This window comes from Canis lupus, chromosome 2 (genome assembly GCF_011100685.1).
Source record: "Canis lupus familiaris isolate Mischka breed German Shepherd chromosome 2, alternate assembly UU_Cfam_GSD_1.0, whole genome shotgun sequence".
In the NCBI taxonomy this organism is placed as follows: Eukaryota; Metazoa; Chordata; class Mammalia; order Carnivora; family Canidae; genus Canis; species Canis lupus.
This window is the reverse complement of record NC_049223.1, coordinates 28,393,460-28,410,031: the sequence shown is the minus strand read 5'-3', so window position 1 is coordinate 28,410,031 and position 16,572 is coordinate 28,393,460. Positions and strand designations below refer to the sequence as shown.

The window sequence follows — 16,572 nt, the reverse complement described above, 5'->3', positions numbered from 1 at the left end:
GCACTTATCATGATGGACTGTCAGTATGCCCATCCAATCTTTGCTTTTGCTACCTCAGCTGCAAAATATCATCATAATACATACTTTAAATTTGCAGAGAATCTTTACTCTTATGACTCAATGTTTTCACCTTTAAGTGTGATCTCATTTGTCTTTAGCAAGTAGCTATGATGCGGGTAGATGGCCAAGTTTAATTGCTCAGCAGCATGTTTAAGGTCATACACCATTAAGTGCTGTACTGAGAATTCTGATCTTGACTCCCTTGGTGCTGACTCACCCACTTACCCAGACTGACTCACCTACCACAATTCAAATCTGCCAAATGCTTTCACAGTAATGTTCAGGATTGCCACCACATAACAAAAGCTGAAGAAGAGAAGTTCCATAGAAATAGAAAGCAACACAAGTTCTATAAACTCTCATCGGCTAAAAAAAAAATACCAAGACTTCTCTTTCTCCGCAGCAAGTGAAGTAAGAATGAGCATACTTCTTTATTTAAAAACAAAAGTGTGGACAGCATTTGTATTGTGATAATTTAGCAGGAGGTTTCTCAGTGACAGAGGGAGGGTCTTACAGAAATATCAACACCTCGAACGTGTAGAAGAGAGAACACGAATGAATCAGCAGTCAACCTGGGAATGAGACAAAAAGCATTCAGTGGTATCCAACTGGGTCAGCTCTGCTAAAGTTTGAGAAGTCAAACATCAGGCAAATGCAGGCAAATTAAGTGACATCTGTAGCATTTGCATTTCTTTACAGATAGAAATGTTTCTTGGGTAAAAGTGACTGTTGTAGAAAATAACCTATAAATTAAGCATAACTTGCCTTGCAGTGGGCAGAGAAGAAAGATGGCAAATAGTGAACGATAGAATGAAAAGTGTTTTACTGTTCTACAAAGTAGTATAATAAAAAGCATCAGATTAAATATTAGCCTTTTGTCCAAAAATATGGTCTTAAAGATGAATTAACATAATAAGCATGACCTGAAGATAATATTTTTTAAAAATCCCTCCTACAGGGATCCCTGGGTGGCGCAGCGGTTTGGCGCCTGCCTTTGGCCCAGGGCGCGATCCTGGAGACCCAGGATCGAATCCCACGTCGGGCTCTCGGTGCATGGAGCCTGCTTCTCCCTCTGCCTATGTCCCTGCCTCTCTCTCTCTCTGTGACTGTCATAAATGAATAAAAATGTTTAAAAAAATTAAAAAAAAAATCCCTCCTACAGTATGTGCTACAATGACCGAAGAATCTAAGCCTAACATTGAACCAGCTGTTAGAAAGAATGAGAAAGGGGATTTGTTGACAGAGCTAGTACTGTCCTCCTACCTGAAAACATTAACAAGACATCCCTCTACCAACTGTTAGGGTCAGAACTGTGTCCCCCACAAATTCACACACTAAGACTCTAAGCCCCTGTGTGACTATATTTGGAGATAGGATCTTTAGGAGGTAACTAAGGTTCAATGAGGTCCTTAGGGTGGGACCTTAATCCAATAGGATAGTCTCCTTATAAGAAGAGGAAGAGACACCAGTGATTTCTCTCTGTTCATGATGTGAGGACACAGTGGGAAGGTGCCACAACATGCAGGAAGACAGATCTTACCAGAAACCAACCTTAATCTTAGATATTCGGCCTCCAGAACTAGGAGAGCCTCCCACTCTGTGGCATTTTGTTATGCCATCCCAGCAGATATAACTAATATAACCAAAAATAATATAGAAGCAAAATAAATATTGAAATATAGAAAACAAAACACCTGGAATGACATTGTTCCTATTCTGACACTAATTTTAATGTGTGATATGAACAGACAGTCCACTAAAGCATAGCTCTGATCAAGTTACACCAGTATTCAAGAACACTATCCTGGTACTCGCTGAATTAAATCATGACTTCTTAATCTGTTATTTCAGAGCCTCCTATGTTGGCTCCAACTTGTCCTCCCCACATAGCATGCCTCTTAGCGTATCTTGACTTCTCTATTTGCTGGGGACCTCTTGACCATCCATCTTGGTGGCTGTGTACACCAGTCCCTCTGTTTGGAATGCTCTGTCCTCTCCACCCTCTCCAGCACAACTGCTGTCTCTCAATCCTTCTCATTTTTTTGGGGACCTCCTTCATGTACTGCCTCATTTAGAAATCCTTCCCTGCTCCCCACAGAAAGAGGAGTGATTTATCTGATGGGTAAGTTTTAGGAGAATAAATTGTACCTGCCCAGCCTAGCCTCTCCTTTCTTTTGGGTAGAATTTGCTGACTTTCAGGGAGCATGTTTCTCCACTCTTCTCTGCCATAAGCAGGGTGGGGCCCACTCACCTCAGTCCTGGGAGGCCGGCCATTGTCCAGCATTGCCTAAGACACTGTGAACAAAACCAGCCTATTTGCTTGAACACTTTAGCCATATCCATCAATCCAGCCTCAAGCTGACTTTTTTCCATCTCTGACTTCCAATATCTCTCCATTTGTTATAAGCGTAGCCTCGAGAGGTTATTTATTGGGTCCTCTACAATTCACATGTATGTAAAGAGCTCTACATAGTTTATATTATTCAGTCTTCTAAGTCCACGAGGTGGGTGTAATTAGCTCCAGTCTACAGATAAGAAGCCTGAGGCTTGAGTGGGTAAGTAGCTTGCTGAGAGCTACTCAGAAAGCTAGCACAGAGCGGAGCCTGGATTCCAGCCTTGGATGTTGCTAAACATCTCCACCCAAACTAGTTCATTATTTCTTGTTAGAAAATGCCTTTTAAGGTTAGGTCAGGAAGGAAGTGAAAGCATGGAGATTTCCCCACAGAGTGGTTTCCATCTGCTTTACCAGCCCCTAATTAGAAAGGACTATTACGAGCATCCGCATGGGCTTTCTCAGCAGCCTCCATGCTGCGTACTTGCTTAATTACCTTAGGTACTAAAATAATGTTCCTCTTTGTCAGTACCTGTGGTTTAATGATCTTTCTACCCCATCGCTATGAAAAAGTGGCTAATATAATTGGAGTTTAAGTTTCCTGGAATAACAAAAGCTCTTGTGTGGAAGTGAAGTCAATGCTGCTGAACTGGGTAACATCTCCAGGACGTCACCAGTGTATGCTATCTCACCTCCCTGCTTCTGTCATTCATGATATTAGAGATGGCAGGTTGGGATGAGTGGGGATTTACGTGGCCAGGGTCTAGAACAAAGCTGCTTTACATAAAGTTGGGAGGGACTTGGTCTCCTTGGCACCATTTTCTAACCTCGGTTAGGGTAATCTCTTACTGAGTCCAAAGATGCTGCCTCAGGTAGGAAGCAAATTTAATTTAAGGCTCTGTCCCTGTGTCAAAAGATGATCTTCACCACACACACACACACACACACACACACACACACTCACAAAGTAACTATGAAGTGGATATGTTAATTAGCTTGATAGTGCTCATATTTCACAATATATAGGTACATCAAATCACCAAGTTATATACCTTAAGTATGTCTAATTTTAAGTTGTCATTTATATCTCAATCAGATTGAGGGGGAAAGAGACAATTTTCTCTGTGATTCCACCTTCTTGTCAACCCAGGACTCTCATGAGACACAGGATGCTTTGAAATCTTCCTACTGCACAAGAGTAAGAGTTCTTTCTGGCAGTTAGATATTCAGTGAAGAAAAGCAACTGCCTCAATCAGAGCCAGGGCCCAGGGCACTCTGGTCAATGAGCACCTTGACTGAGAAGGTGAAGCTGAAGTCCCTGGACACACAGTCCACTTTCCTCCAGCCTTTGCAGGGCAGTAGACAAAGAAGAGGGAGACACATGGATGAACTCACAGATGTGCAAATGACACTGGCATGGAATAAAAGCCAGCTTTTACAATTGCATAGTATGAGACAAATGACCCCATTTCTTTGTGTCTATGTTTCCATATCCGTAACATAAGGAAAATAATTGATCTATTTCATAGAGTTGTCATGGGGATTAAATTAATTAATTTATGGGAAATGCTTACAATAGTGTTTGGTGGAATCACTTCAGACTTTCCTAGAGTATCCTTAGAAATCTCCCCAATGAATAAAATCTTAAAAAGGCGGGGGGGTTCCCTGGGTGGCTAGGAGTTTAGTGCCTGCCTTTGGCCCAGGCCGTGATCCTGGAGTCCCAGAATCAAGTCTCACATCAGGCTTCCTGCATGGAGCCTCTTCTCCCTCTGCCTGTGTCTCTGCCTCTCTCTCTCTCTGTCTCTGATGAATTAATAAAATCTAAAAAAAAAGAAATCTCCTCGATGAAAATGAGTTACCAATGATGATAACTTGCTCAATGAACTATGTTATATACCTAAACTACTGGTTAAGGAAAGAAGCAACATGCACATCAACCTTTTGCCATTGCCCAGTAAGCATCTGCTTAACCTACCTGCTATATACAAAGCACCACGCTGGACACAAGAAGGAGGTTTTGAGAGCCTGAACTCTACTCCCTTGCCCTTTTATCATGTTAGTAAAGTGAAATGGCCAGTCAACGTGGATTTTGCATTAGAGACAGAAAAAAACAAGAAATGGCAACAGAGGCTTTCACTCTTGAGTACATCAGTAGCAAAACACCTCTGCCTTCCCAGTGCTGCTCTGATACCACACCCCACTTCCTCCTGAGGGTGTGTGTGTGTGTGTGACACTTTTCAAAGAAAATACAGTATTTAGTAGTATCACCACAGCAAACGGAAATAGCAATGTTCAGTCCACAGATGAGCTAAGAGCTTTGTACAGAATAAGGTACAGGGAATCCTCCCTGTGTAAGCTGTGACAAGCAATGCTGCTCTGGGTTACTACTCATCGCATGAAGAGTGCTGCAGAGAAGGGGATGGGATGGACCAAGGATAGAGACCAGAAGGAAACAAAAGAGGCAGAGTAGGGTCATATGATCTTGAATGGATCTGTGCATGTGAGTCTAGGGGAATCACCCCAACCTTGCTGCAGAGAGAAATGTCCCTAACTTAGAAATGAGTAGGTTTTAAAAGCTTATTTGGAATTAGAGGTGAGAATCCATGGAAACTGTGAAATTAGATACTATTTAGGTTCCTACACTAGCTCCTTAACTGACTTATTAATCTGGTCACTCAGAATGAAGTCAAAATTAATTTATAAAATTGAGCAACATTTGTCATTGTTCTAGGTTATGAGATCCTCTACTTGTTTTTCTCCCTGGGACATGTCAAATTCATTATAGGTTTAGTAGCCCATCTGGGGTCCATTGCTTCATTTTAAAAACCACATATCACTCTGATTCTCAGGGAACAGTTTTAATGCATGAAAAGAGAACTTCCGTATTGTCACCCATAACTGCAGTGGACACCCACCTAGCCAGCAAGATGGGAACTCACTAGCTCAGGGGTTCTCATTGAGCATCACTATCAATGTGGGGAACTCTAGAAATGCAAATGCTCTAGCCCCACCCAGCCCCACTTGTAATAGAAGCTTTGTAGGTAGGGCTCAGTACTCTGAGGCTTCCACTTACTAGGAACACTCTGAAGTTCTAGAAAGAGCACATTAGCATAAACACCACAAGGCCAGGCCCATGTCCTTTTCATTCTGACTTGCAGCATCTAGCACAGTACTGGGCACTTAGGTGGTTCTATATAACTGGTTCTCAACCAGGGTGGTCTGACTCCAGGGGACATTTCACAATGTCTGGAGACTTCTTTGGTTGTCACAAATGTCAGGGTGAGGGTGTGACTCTCACCAGGTGCATTGGGGCCAGAGATACTTCTAAACAACCTACAACACACAGGACGGCCCCCACACAAACACATCAACAGCGTTGAGGTTGAGGAGCCCTTGTTCTAACTAAATGCATTAAATGTGGTGAAGCCCAGAGGATTTCCCTTATCCATCCCTTACTATCTCTCATCACTTCCCCATGGTTAGTGAATTCTAGCCCCACAGGAAGAAGGGAGTGCACAGGCATGGGGCAGGGTGTCTTTTTCATACTGCCTTCCCATTTGGGGACCATGAGTAGCACAGTAACTGGCATATAACACTCACAATAAGTATCATTTGAAAAAGTGAATGGATAAATGAACTACGAATGAATAAATCAGTGAATAAATTAGTTGATCTATTTTCTTTCTTTTTGAAAGCTGAAAGAGCTCTGAGTCATCAAGTGGTCTGTCCTCTTGATGGATTAAGGCTCAGAGAAATTAAGGCAAGAGATCAAAGTTACCTGTCTAATGAGGGGAAGAAGTGTAACTAGGACCCAGGCCCCCCTAGTTTCTTCTTCATTTCTCTCTCCACTGTGCCTGTATTCCACTGTTGTGGGTATCATTCAGTGAGGAATATGATCTGGACAAATGGTTGGATTTATATACTAAAGTACTATATGCCTAGAGTATTATTAGTTCTGCTCACACAGAAAGAATGTGCAACCCACCAGATGTGAGACCCTTGGCCCACTCAGATTTATTTGTGACATGGATGACCTTGCGAATTTTGGCCAGCAGCAGCAGCTTCAGATACAGTAGCCAGGCACTCACTCACTTAATGAACCTAGCTCACTGCTCATTATGCACATCCCAAAGGGGGGTTTCTGTATTCATCATACACATACAAAATGTGAAGAGATTAGAAACTTTGCTTCTTTGAAGGAAAAAAAAATGGTAAAAAGAAAAAGAAGCATTTGATTATGGGATATATCTCTTGCAAATGCCAAGCTTTGACTTTATGTGGTGAATTTTTAGTGAGCTCTTAAGATTATTTGGTGATCAGAGCCATTGTTTGAAATGTACTTCAGCCTATTCTTATAAGACAACAGTCTCTTAAAAGGACACCGCAGCATTTCATAACTGCAATTTCATTGTTCTCCAGAGTAGAAGGTAGGTGGAGTGAATAAGTATCTTCATTTTAACAAGGAATGCATTACAGATTAGTGGCAAATAACAAGCAATATGCATAGAGTACTTGACAGTTTACAAATAGCTCTTCAAAAATGAAGGTAATAAAAGAGACTGCTAGTGTTAATAGGTATTGGAAATTGCTTTTGTTTTTTTAAAAAATTGGTTCTTCATCACAGTTTGAGAAGCATTGTTCTGTAGTACCCATTTGTATCACAATACTTGCTAAATTGCAATCTACTCTAATTTTCTATTTATCTTTTTATACCCCCCCCCACTTAGGATGTAAGCTCTTTGATTTCAGAAGCAATGTCTAGTTTTGGATTGTTGTTGTTTTTTAATAGAATTCATTTCTCAGAGCAGTTTTAGATTTACAGCAAAATTCAGCATAAGGTACAGAGATTTCCCACACACTCCTGACAGCCTCCCCCACTATCAACATCCCCCACCAGATGAAACACTAGTTATGATCCATGAACCTACACTGACACACCATCATCACCCCAACTCCAGAGTTTACCTTAGGGTTAATTCTTGGTGTTGTGCATTCATTGCGTTTGGACAAACAAATAATGGCAAGTTATCCATCATTATAGAATCACACAGAATAGTTTCACTCTCCTAAAAACCCTGTGATCAGCCTATTCATCCTTCCTTCCTCCCTAACCCTAATAGATATCAAAATAAAGGTGTAATAATATAAATTGTGACATGCTGGCAGCAGAAGAGTTGGGTAGATTGTCAGAAGAAAATAGAATGTCCCAAAACAGATCCAAATATTTACGAAAGTTTTGGTTATAATAAAGATTGCATTTGAAGTCCAGGGGGAAAGAAGGATTGTTTCATAAATGGGGTTGTGGCCATTTGCTTGATGTTAAAGCTAACATCAAAATAAAATTCAGACAGGTTGACGGTATTAATGCAGAGATTAAAACCTCTACACTACTAGAAGTACTAGATATGTAGATTAATAATTATATCCTTTGGAATTAGGGAGGACTTCTCAAATATGATACCACAAACCAGCTCCATAAAGGAATACATGTCTATACTATGTTACCTAAAGAATGTATGTGTGGCAAACATTAACAAAGTATAAGAAAAACAGCAAATTGGGAGACAGGACTGTGAAGTATATGGCAAATATCTGACAAATGTGTGAAAAGCTAATAATGTGAAAAGCTAATAATAAAAGGACAAGCCTAATAATGAAATATTATTTGCCTAATCAAAAAATTGGCAAAGTTTGAGAGCAGAATTTTACAAAATAAATATTATGAAGGGTCAATAAAATATGAAAAAGGTCAGTTTCACTAGAAAAGAAGAAATGTAAATTAGCCAGCTTCATAATCCCCTCTCTGCAATTCCAAAATCCAAGATGCTCAGAAAATAGAAAAAAAAAATTCTGTAGTGCAAGCTGATTTCATAGCAAAACCTGATATGGGCTATTTATGACCAATTTTTATACTGAACATAACTGTTAATGTCCTCCCCCCAACATGCAAGTTTATTGGGAATATTTTGTAATATACAGTGCATAACTTTATTACCTTTATAAAGTCTAAATTCAGAAACAGATGTGGCCATAATGGTTTGTAGAAGGGACATGTACAATTTTTATGAAAGAAAACAAGTATTAAATGACTTTAAAATAAGGCAAGCATATGAAAGTATACCTATAAGAATGCCCATTGTGGCATTGCTTAATTACGGCATAACTGGAAACAGCCTTAATGACCAAAAATATGACATTGTTGGAATATATTAAGGCAAATAACTACAATGGAATATTTTACAACCAGTAGATTGTTATTCAGTAAAATAAAGATATTTACAGGATATAGTTAAGCTAAAAAAAGGGATGTACTGACCATATATATATGTAATATACATTATATATGTAATATACATTATATATAGTACATATATAATATAAATACATTATATATATACACATACTATGGTTAGCACATACTACATAACTACATTAATACATAGTTATATATATAATATGCATATATAATATGCATGTATATAATATGCATATACACAATATATACATAATATATGTATATAATATATAATATACATATATATAGTAGGAACTCACTTAAAAAGCTATAAATTTACATGCATAAATCTTGGTGGGGAAAAAAACCTGAACAAAATGCCATCACTGGGTAGACCAGATTTTAGGTGATTTTAAATAGTTACTTCTGAGGAGATTGCAATTCCAATTTTTTTTTTATAATTTTGATTTTTAAGAATGATCTTAGATAACAAAAAGGGGAAAATGCTTTTCATCTATTGACTCATCTTTCACTCCTAACAATTATGTAAAGTAGGATGGATGGTTCCCATTACAGAGAAGGGAGAAATGGGTCCCCACAAAAGTTAGGGCTTTCTTCAAGGCTGCAGAACTTGTAGGTGATGAGGCCTTCATTCTCTGATTCCACACTTAGTCCCTTTCCATGGCAAGGCATCTGTGGGCCTGGCCCGGGGTCTCATGTGGTGTGCATTCAGATCCCAAGTCCTGATAAGATTTAGCGATTTAACAAGTCATTCTTTCACCTGATATCACTTGTTTGGGAGTATCGTAGGCAGGAGGTGTCATGGGGCAGCACTAAGACAATGAAGCCACAGCCCTTGATTTCCAGACTATCCCAATTCTTATAAATAGGGCTTCCTAATTTAGGAAAGAACAGTGGTCCACAAGTCCTTTAATAACTAGCTTGTTTAGATCAGAGAATATAATTTTCCCAGAGAAGTGTTATCCATGATACTGAATCCAAATGTACACATTTTCTAAAGCACTCAATGATACTGTGAAACCACCTACAGTGGATTTACAATAGATTTACCAGGAAATGTATTCCAAGCTCCCATTGGGAGTTTTAGGAACACACTGTAAGGCCGCTGGGCAGTCAGGTCAGATGTTCTTCATTTTTACTGAGCAGTGATATCAGATCCCTCCCTAGCTCCAGAACACCTGAGGGGACATCTGAGGGGTTCCACAGCCAAGGGCAGTGAGAGTCAGGGCCCAGGGAAGGACTCTGGGGAGGAAGGCAGATGTGGGGGAGACAGCCGGGCAGGTGATGCTGAGCATGGAGAGTAGAGGTGCAGCAGGAAAAGAGGATGGATGGCAACAGAGACTGGCTGGAGGTGGGCATGGAAACAGGGCAGGGGAAGGGGGATGACAGGGAAGGTGAACTAGGGGAAAAGGAGGATGAGGGCAAGAGAAAGAACATGGCCAATGGTAGTCTCCAAAAGAGGGCATTTGAAGGTCGGGGCAGCCTATGGCACAAACCTTAGAGTCAGCACAGAGACCAAGAGCTGCCCTTAGATCCATTCCCTTCAATTCCCCTGGAGCTGGATGTGGCCAAAACAGGTGCACAACTTCCAAGTTTGGGCCCACCTGCCTCCTGCCACTGGCAAGAATATGGAGGTGGTGGCATTGAATCACCTTGGCAATTGTGTTGGCAATGCGCTTGGCCACCTGAGCCCAGATTCTCAGGTGGGAGAGAAGTCAGCTATCAAGCTTAGGCCACTGTTACTTCGGAGCTCTGTCACAGCACCCAAACAGATAGACTAACAAATACCACACTTCACAAGACTTAAGTAGGAAACAAGAATATACTGAAAGCATTTTCTGAACAATAGAGAATTATCCTGATGACAAAACAGAATTTTATTCTTATACTCTACAAACTCCTCCTCCCCCTCTCTGCTCCTTCCTCTTCTCTGCCTTCAGAGTGAGCAGCCAAGTCTCTCTGTCCTGCTCAACAAGAAAAGAGGATGTGACAATGGGGCATCTGGCATCGATGTCATATTCCCGTCCCTACAACCGACAGTGCAAAACAAACCCAAACCATCTTCTGGGCACAGATATTTATCTGAGGTTTAAAAATTTGAAATTCAAATTTGCCTGGGGAAGATCTCTGAGTGAGAAAGCAGAAGGAAACACATTGTGTACTAAGTACCTCTGTCATGCTCTTGGGCTGCAAGTAGCAAAAGGCTGAGCTCGGGGGCACAACCTTTTGTTCCTTGAAAGAAAACCAAACCTACAATATCTTGAAAATACTCTTGCCTCTAATTCTCAACATCTCCCATCCCAACGGTTGAGAGTGGAGTGAGCACTGGTCAGGCTGCCTCTACAATAGGCTGGTCAGGCTTTGGGGACAGAGACAGGTCCTGGAGGCAGGAGCATGGATTGGCAGACATGGAAGAGAGGCTGAGTACTCTTGGCTCTTCACTAGGGGCATTTGTGAATGGTTCTAGGGAAGTGGGGGATTCTCTTTCTCTCTTACTTTTATTTATTTTTAAAACTACCATTTCATCTTGTTCTAGAAAGAATTGAAAGCATTAAGGATTTCATGAATCTTTGCCTCAGTTTACCTCTCAAGGAAATGAATAAGAATGAAGGATAGCAGAAATGGACATTTACTCAAAATGATTTCATATACGTTTCCTCCATTTGAATGCTGGGGTCTTATGACATATTCAAGTTGCTCTTCTTATCCACATTTTATAGATAGGGAAAGAGGCTCAAAGAGGTGAGGACATTTGTCCAAGGTCGTACAGCTAATCATGGTGGGGTGGTGACTGGAACTCAAGAACCACAGGTGTTAACCCGAGGGCCCTCTGCTGTAAACGTTCTCTCCCCTTTATGGGGTCTATTCTAAAAGACACACAGTTCTTTGATCTCCTGTAAGCTCAGTTCTGTTCTGTAAGTAATTATTTTTAATTACATCTGACCGAGTGAGTTATGTTGACATCTTTGCCAAGAAAACCTTGGGGTTCCCACCGAGTTCTCTACAGCTGGTCTTCACTGCGGACGCACGGTGATTAAAAGGTATTATTCATCTAATGCTTCTCTAAGGTCCTCAAGGGACACCTTCACCTGAATTGATCCCAGGAATGAAACCACACTTCCTGTCTTTGCAAAGCTGGTCAGGGAAGCAGGAGCAATACTGGTTTTTTTTCTGGTTCCACAACTATGGTGCCACCCAACCCACGCTTCCTCCTCTGGGGCCTCTGCAGTTCTGTGCTTCCTCCCTGGTGATGGAATGGCATAAAAAGTGACAGAAACAGAACATCTGGCCTTCATGCAAATAGGAAGGCAGAGAGGAAGGAGGGAGATTTGCTCCCGGCACCCTCTCTCCCCAGAAGGAGCAGTAAGAATGGGACCATGGCTTCTGCCAGTGTCCCCCACAATCTGCCTTCAGCTCCTGGCTGAAATGCCCCTCATCTTGCTGAGCTGATTAGACTCTGTGGCTTGTCCAGGGAGAATGTCTGCTGTGCTCTGCTCTGGCATCCAACGTTTGGGACCATTGGACCTGGGGTCCAGGGATGGCTGACTTTGGGGCAGCAGGACATCGGTATGCAAGTCTGGCCCAACTGACCTTCACCAATTGCAGCTATGTCCTTGCTGGGCCTGTAGTTAGCTAGGAAAGCCGGGCTGGATTCTGACTGGAGGAAGATGGCATTCCAACAGGAATGGCCTCGTAGCAGAGGGAGACGAGAAGCATCTTACAAAGTCCGTTTCATTGGGAAATGTTAAATTCTTGGTTTCAGATCTAACAGCTGGCATGACTAGCTTTGAAGGGCATGAGGATTGGCTCTTTAAAACCAAGACTCTCCCCACTGGTTCCTTCTGCTTTCAGAGATCCCAGCAGCACTAAAACTGAGAATTTCCTGGCTTAGCGCTGATGCCATGTTGCTGTCACCAGGGTGACACAGGTGTGACGGAGCAGGCCTCTCACCGCTGCTTGGAGGAAAGTCTGAATTGGAGTAAGACCAAGCATCCTACTTCCGAGTCTAGGCTGCCTGTCAGCTTTTAACTGAACTGTTTCCAAACGACCTGCAAAGGAAGTGCTTTTAATTTAAATAATCGAAAGTGACACGGCTAAGCATCGAGTTATGGTTCTTCACATCAAGAGAAGAAATATTAGAGGATTTGATAGTTAGAGCCTCTGGTTTCCTCTCTGTGGATCCTAATACTTTGTTTTACCATAATTCCACGACTCGTCAGTAAATGACAGTGACATGTTAGAACTTGGAGGATTTTGCCCAGATACCTTGTGGACAGTCTCTGAGTTCAGCACTTGGAATCACAGATTGCATAAAAGTTCTTTCCAAAAAAAAAAAACAACAACAAACAAACAAACAAAAAAAACCCAAACCCAAACCAAAAAAAAAAAAGTTCTTTCCAGAGAATACTGTGAATCCTCAGATGTGCATTTAGCTATGAAAGGTCTTTCCTTAAAAAAAAAAAAAAAAAAATATATATATATATATATAGTTTTAATTTGGTTGGAGATGCCTTTCTGTATTGAAATCTACCCCCCCAGATACCACTTCCTCCACTAATCCTGAGATTGTCGCTCCTTGGCACCAGCGGGGCCATTTCCATATACTCAGCAAGAGGATTATAAGACATAAGACATTCCGGGTAAGTGTCTCACTGAAATCAAAATGCTCCCTCGGGGAAAATCAAAATGCTCCCTCGCTGGCCTAGTATTTCACTAGTCTGGTAACCCTACAAAAATGGAAATTAGGGGAGTTTGGCATGAAATCTAGTAAATCTGTGCTGACTTCTGCTGATTATCATTTTTATCCTTTTTTTCAAATAACTAAACAGAAAACTTTCTGCTATATTAAAAGCCTATTTCTCCCTTTTAAGTGAAGACCAGAAAATTGCTAGTTAGTACTCTCTTTTCAATTATCTTGCTTATATTGATGCTACATATTAAAGTCACCCCCAAGCCTCCTCTTTGCCATACAAAGTAATATCTATTCTTTATTCTTTTCTCCAAAAAGTGTTCATATTCAAATTTCAAATGATTTTCCCCCTACTCACTGGATAGTATCTGATTTCCATATGAACTTATTAAAATGATCAGCCCAAGGGCAGTTCTGCAATATTAAGTTCAAGATCTAGGAAAGCAAACACGTTTTGTGACAATCACCATGCTCCTTGATTCTCTGCTATAGGCAGGTGCCTGGGCTACGCAAAGGGACCGAGATTGTAACTGTGGCCGGTTCTTGTGTTTGCACCGAGAATATGAGGCCAATACAAAGCGCAGAGAGGAAGTGGCAAATCTGGGAAAAATCACTTTATCTCTGTGGGTCTCAGCTTCTTGGCCTGTAAGACATGGGAATAGAGATTAATCTCTCCCCTCTACGCCCCAACGCCCTATGGTATGGGATGGCTTCTGGGCCTGCTAGGTGCTCACAACTTCTGCTCTTCTAAAGTATTTACAGACACAAAGCTGTTATCCTGGAGAAAGATCCTTGTGCTCAGATGTTATAGGAATAACATATAAATGATCTGTTCAATAACATGCACACAATAAATACTCATTGAGCATGGATCATAGGCATTTCCTCTTTGCAACACTTAGTTTTAGTGGAAGCAACAAACCAGGGATATGTGAATAACGAGCATGTATGATTCTAGACCTAAGAATTCTAAGACAGGAGCAGCATCTGAGCATAATTCAGCAGCAGGACTGTCAGGTGGGATTTGCCTCCCATTTTGCAATGTTAGATTGTGGCACACAGGGCACATACTAGGAAGTCACAGGATCAGCTCAATGTTGAATTTGCTGTCCCAGGTGACCCGTTTGCTCTGCACTTCAAATTCCTTATCTAAAAAGCACAGTCACTACATCATAGTTTCCTTAGGTATTCCTAGAAACACGGTGGGAAAATACACCATCCATAAGGTGCAAAGTATTTCAAGGTCAAGTTCACATGCTTTTCATTGTTTCTGCCAAACAAACTTATAAAAAGATTTCTTTCTTTACTTGGGTTCAGAAGGTCCCAGAGCCAGAGGGAATCCCCACTGCCAAGCTGTCCTTTCCCTATGTGAGAGTTCCTTATGCAGGGCTCTGAGAAAAGTCCAGGGGTAGGAAGTGGACTCTTCTTCAGGGAGAGCACAGCTCTTTATCTGCCTGGCAGGGAGGCAGCAGCTCCCTCCGCCATCCTTTGAAGCCAGTCCTGTAGTTCTGTGTGCTCAGTAATTGGTGCATGCACACCCTGCTGTGTTTACTTTTAAAAAGAAAAGAAGAAAAAGTCACACAGGTGGAGCCCGGGTGTCTGAAAATACTGTCAGCACAGCACATGCTTCCTGACATTTTCTGCTGAGCCTGCTTGGGTTTCTTTGTATCTCCAAAGGAAGGGGAAACCCAGGTGGGGATGGGTTGAGTTGGGGAAAAAGGAGAGAGGAAGAAGTAAGAGCTAGGTCTGTTTGACTAAACTAAGTTCATTCTCAGAATTAGACTTCATACATCATTTTTAAGCCAGCAGCAACTTCTCTCACCCTTATCTATTAGAGAGAAACCAACCGCTATTTTGTGGTTACATAAGAAAAGCAAACATACACCTCCAGACGCTTAAGACACTGTCATTGAGGATGACACAGACTCACCCTAGGAGAGCACATTTTCTGACAAGGCTGTCCTGTGCCCGGCGGGGGTGTTATTCAGGGAGGGCCACACCAGTGCTGGGATGAGTACCCAAGTGGGGAAATCTGGGCACTGGGCACACGGTTTCCACCTGTGCCCCTCCTGGCATTCACTCTTCAAGTGCATCCTTCCTGGCTGAGAGGAAAAGTCATCTTATTTAGCTTATGCTGTGTGTAGGCAGTTGTCAGGACTGGGAACCAGCAGGTCAACCCTCCTCATTATGGGAAAAGGAGAAGTCATTTCTAGACCCCTATTGCTAAGAGGGTCACACATTTTTCAGATGGTTTGCATACAGCTTCAAGGTAGGTTACCATTCTTCCCTCAGGTAAGTAAAACTCACAGTATCACTTACTATAATAAACAGAAAACCTCGTTAATTCAGTTGACCCCTCATCCCTGATTGATTTGGAATGTGTGTCAAATTTCCCAAGGAAGAGATAGACTGGACGTTGACTCTGGAGAACATGTTTTGGTGACTTTGCGAAGTGCTAAGACTATTTTGAGTCTTAAGTGGATATGCTGAAGTACATGAGTTACAGATATTTATGATGGAAATGCGAGTTAAAATAATATGATTGGCTACCATTGATTGAGCACCTACTATGTGCCCTATACTCACATAAAAAAAAGGTTCAAAGCTGCTCTGCAAAGTGGAAAACATCTACTTTGCAGATGAAGAAACTGGGCATAGGGGTTAAACATTTCACACAAGGATTTACAGGTAAGCAAGAAAAGAGCTATGAGTTAGCATGTGAGGCCCATTCCCCTATACCAGGACCCCCCAGTTTCTAGTTTTAAAGGTGGCTGCTGCTGACAACCCATTTTTAGCTATTTAAATTACTTTGCCTGCCCTCAAGTTGATAAACTAGAATTAAAACAATTGAACTATTTATTCTGAAATTTCATTAATTCACACTTAGTTTTCTCACAACGTGTCTGGTAACACAAAGGGCTCACAACTTCTGTACACGTGGAGAGAAAGGCAAGACGGCAAAAATATGAGTGCCGTGTTCGTTTTTATCATTATGTGCAGGATGGATCCAGAGATCTGAGCCCCTTCTGCATCCCCACCTGCCCTGCCCACAACCAGGGATCTAGCACTGCCGTGTTTGTCTCCAAAGCAACCGCTGCTTAATTGCTAAGATACTCTCTCCTTTGGGAGACCCTGTGTAACCCTTAAAGATGGGACCCTGGGAAGGAAGAGCAGGATGGGTTGTTTGTATGGTATTATGTTTTGCCTTTTATTTTTATACGATCTCCAACTCTG

General features: G+C 41.6%; 1 protein-coding gene and 1 long non-coding RNA gene across 6 annotated transcripts in view; one reads left to right on the top strand and one right to left on the bottom strand.

Annotated features, from left to right (window-relative positions):
* Positions 1-16,572, bottom strand: part of PRKCQ (protein kinase C theta) — a 173,574-nt gene that overhangs the window by 128,874 nt on the left and 28,128 nt on the right. The window lies entirely within an intron of this gene.
* The window catches only part of LOC102154496, a 62,928-nt gene that overhangs the window by 29,117 nt on the left and 17,239 nt on the right, over positions 1-16,572 (top strand). The window lies entirely within an intron of this gene.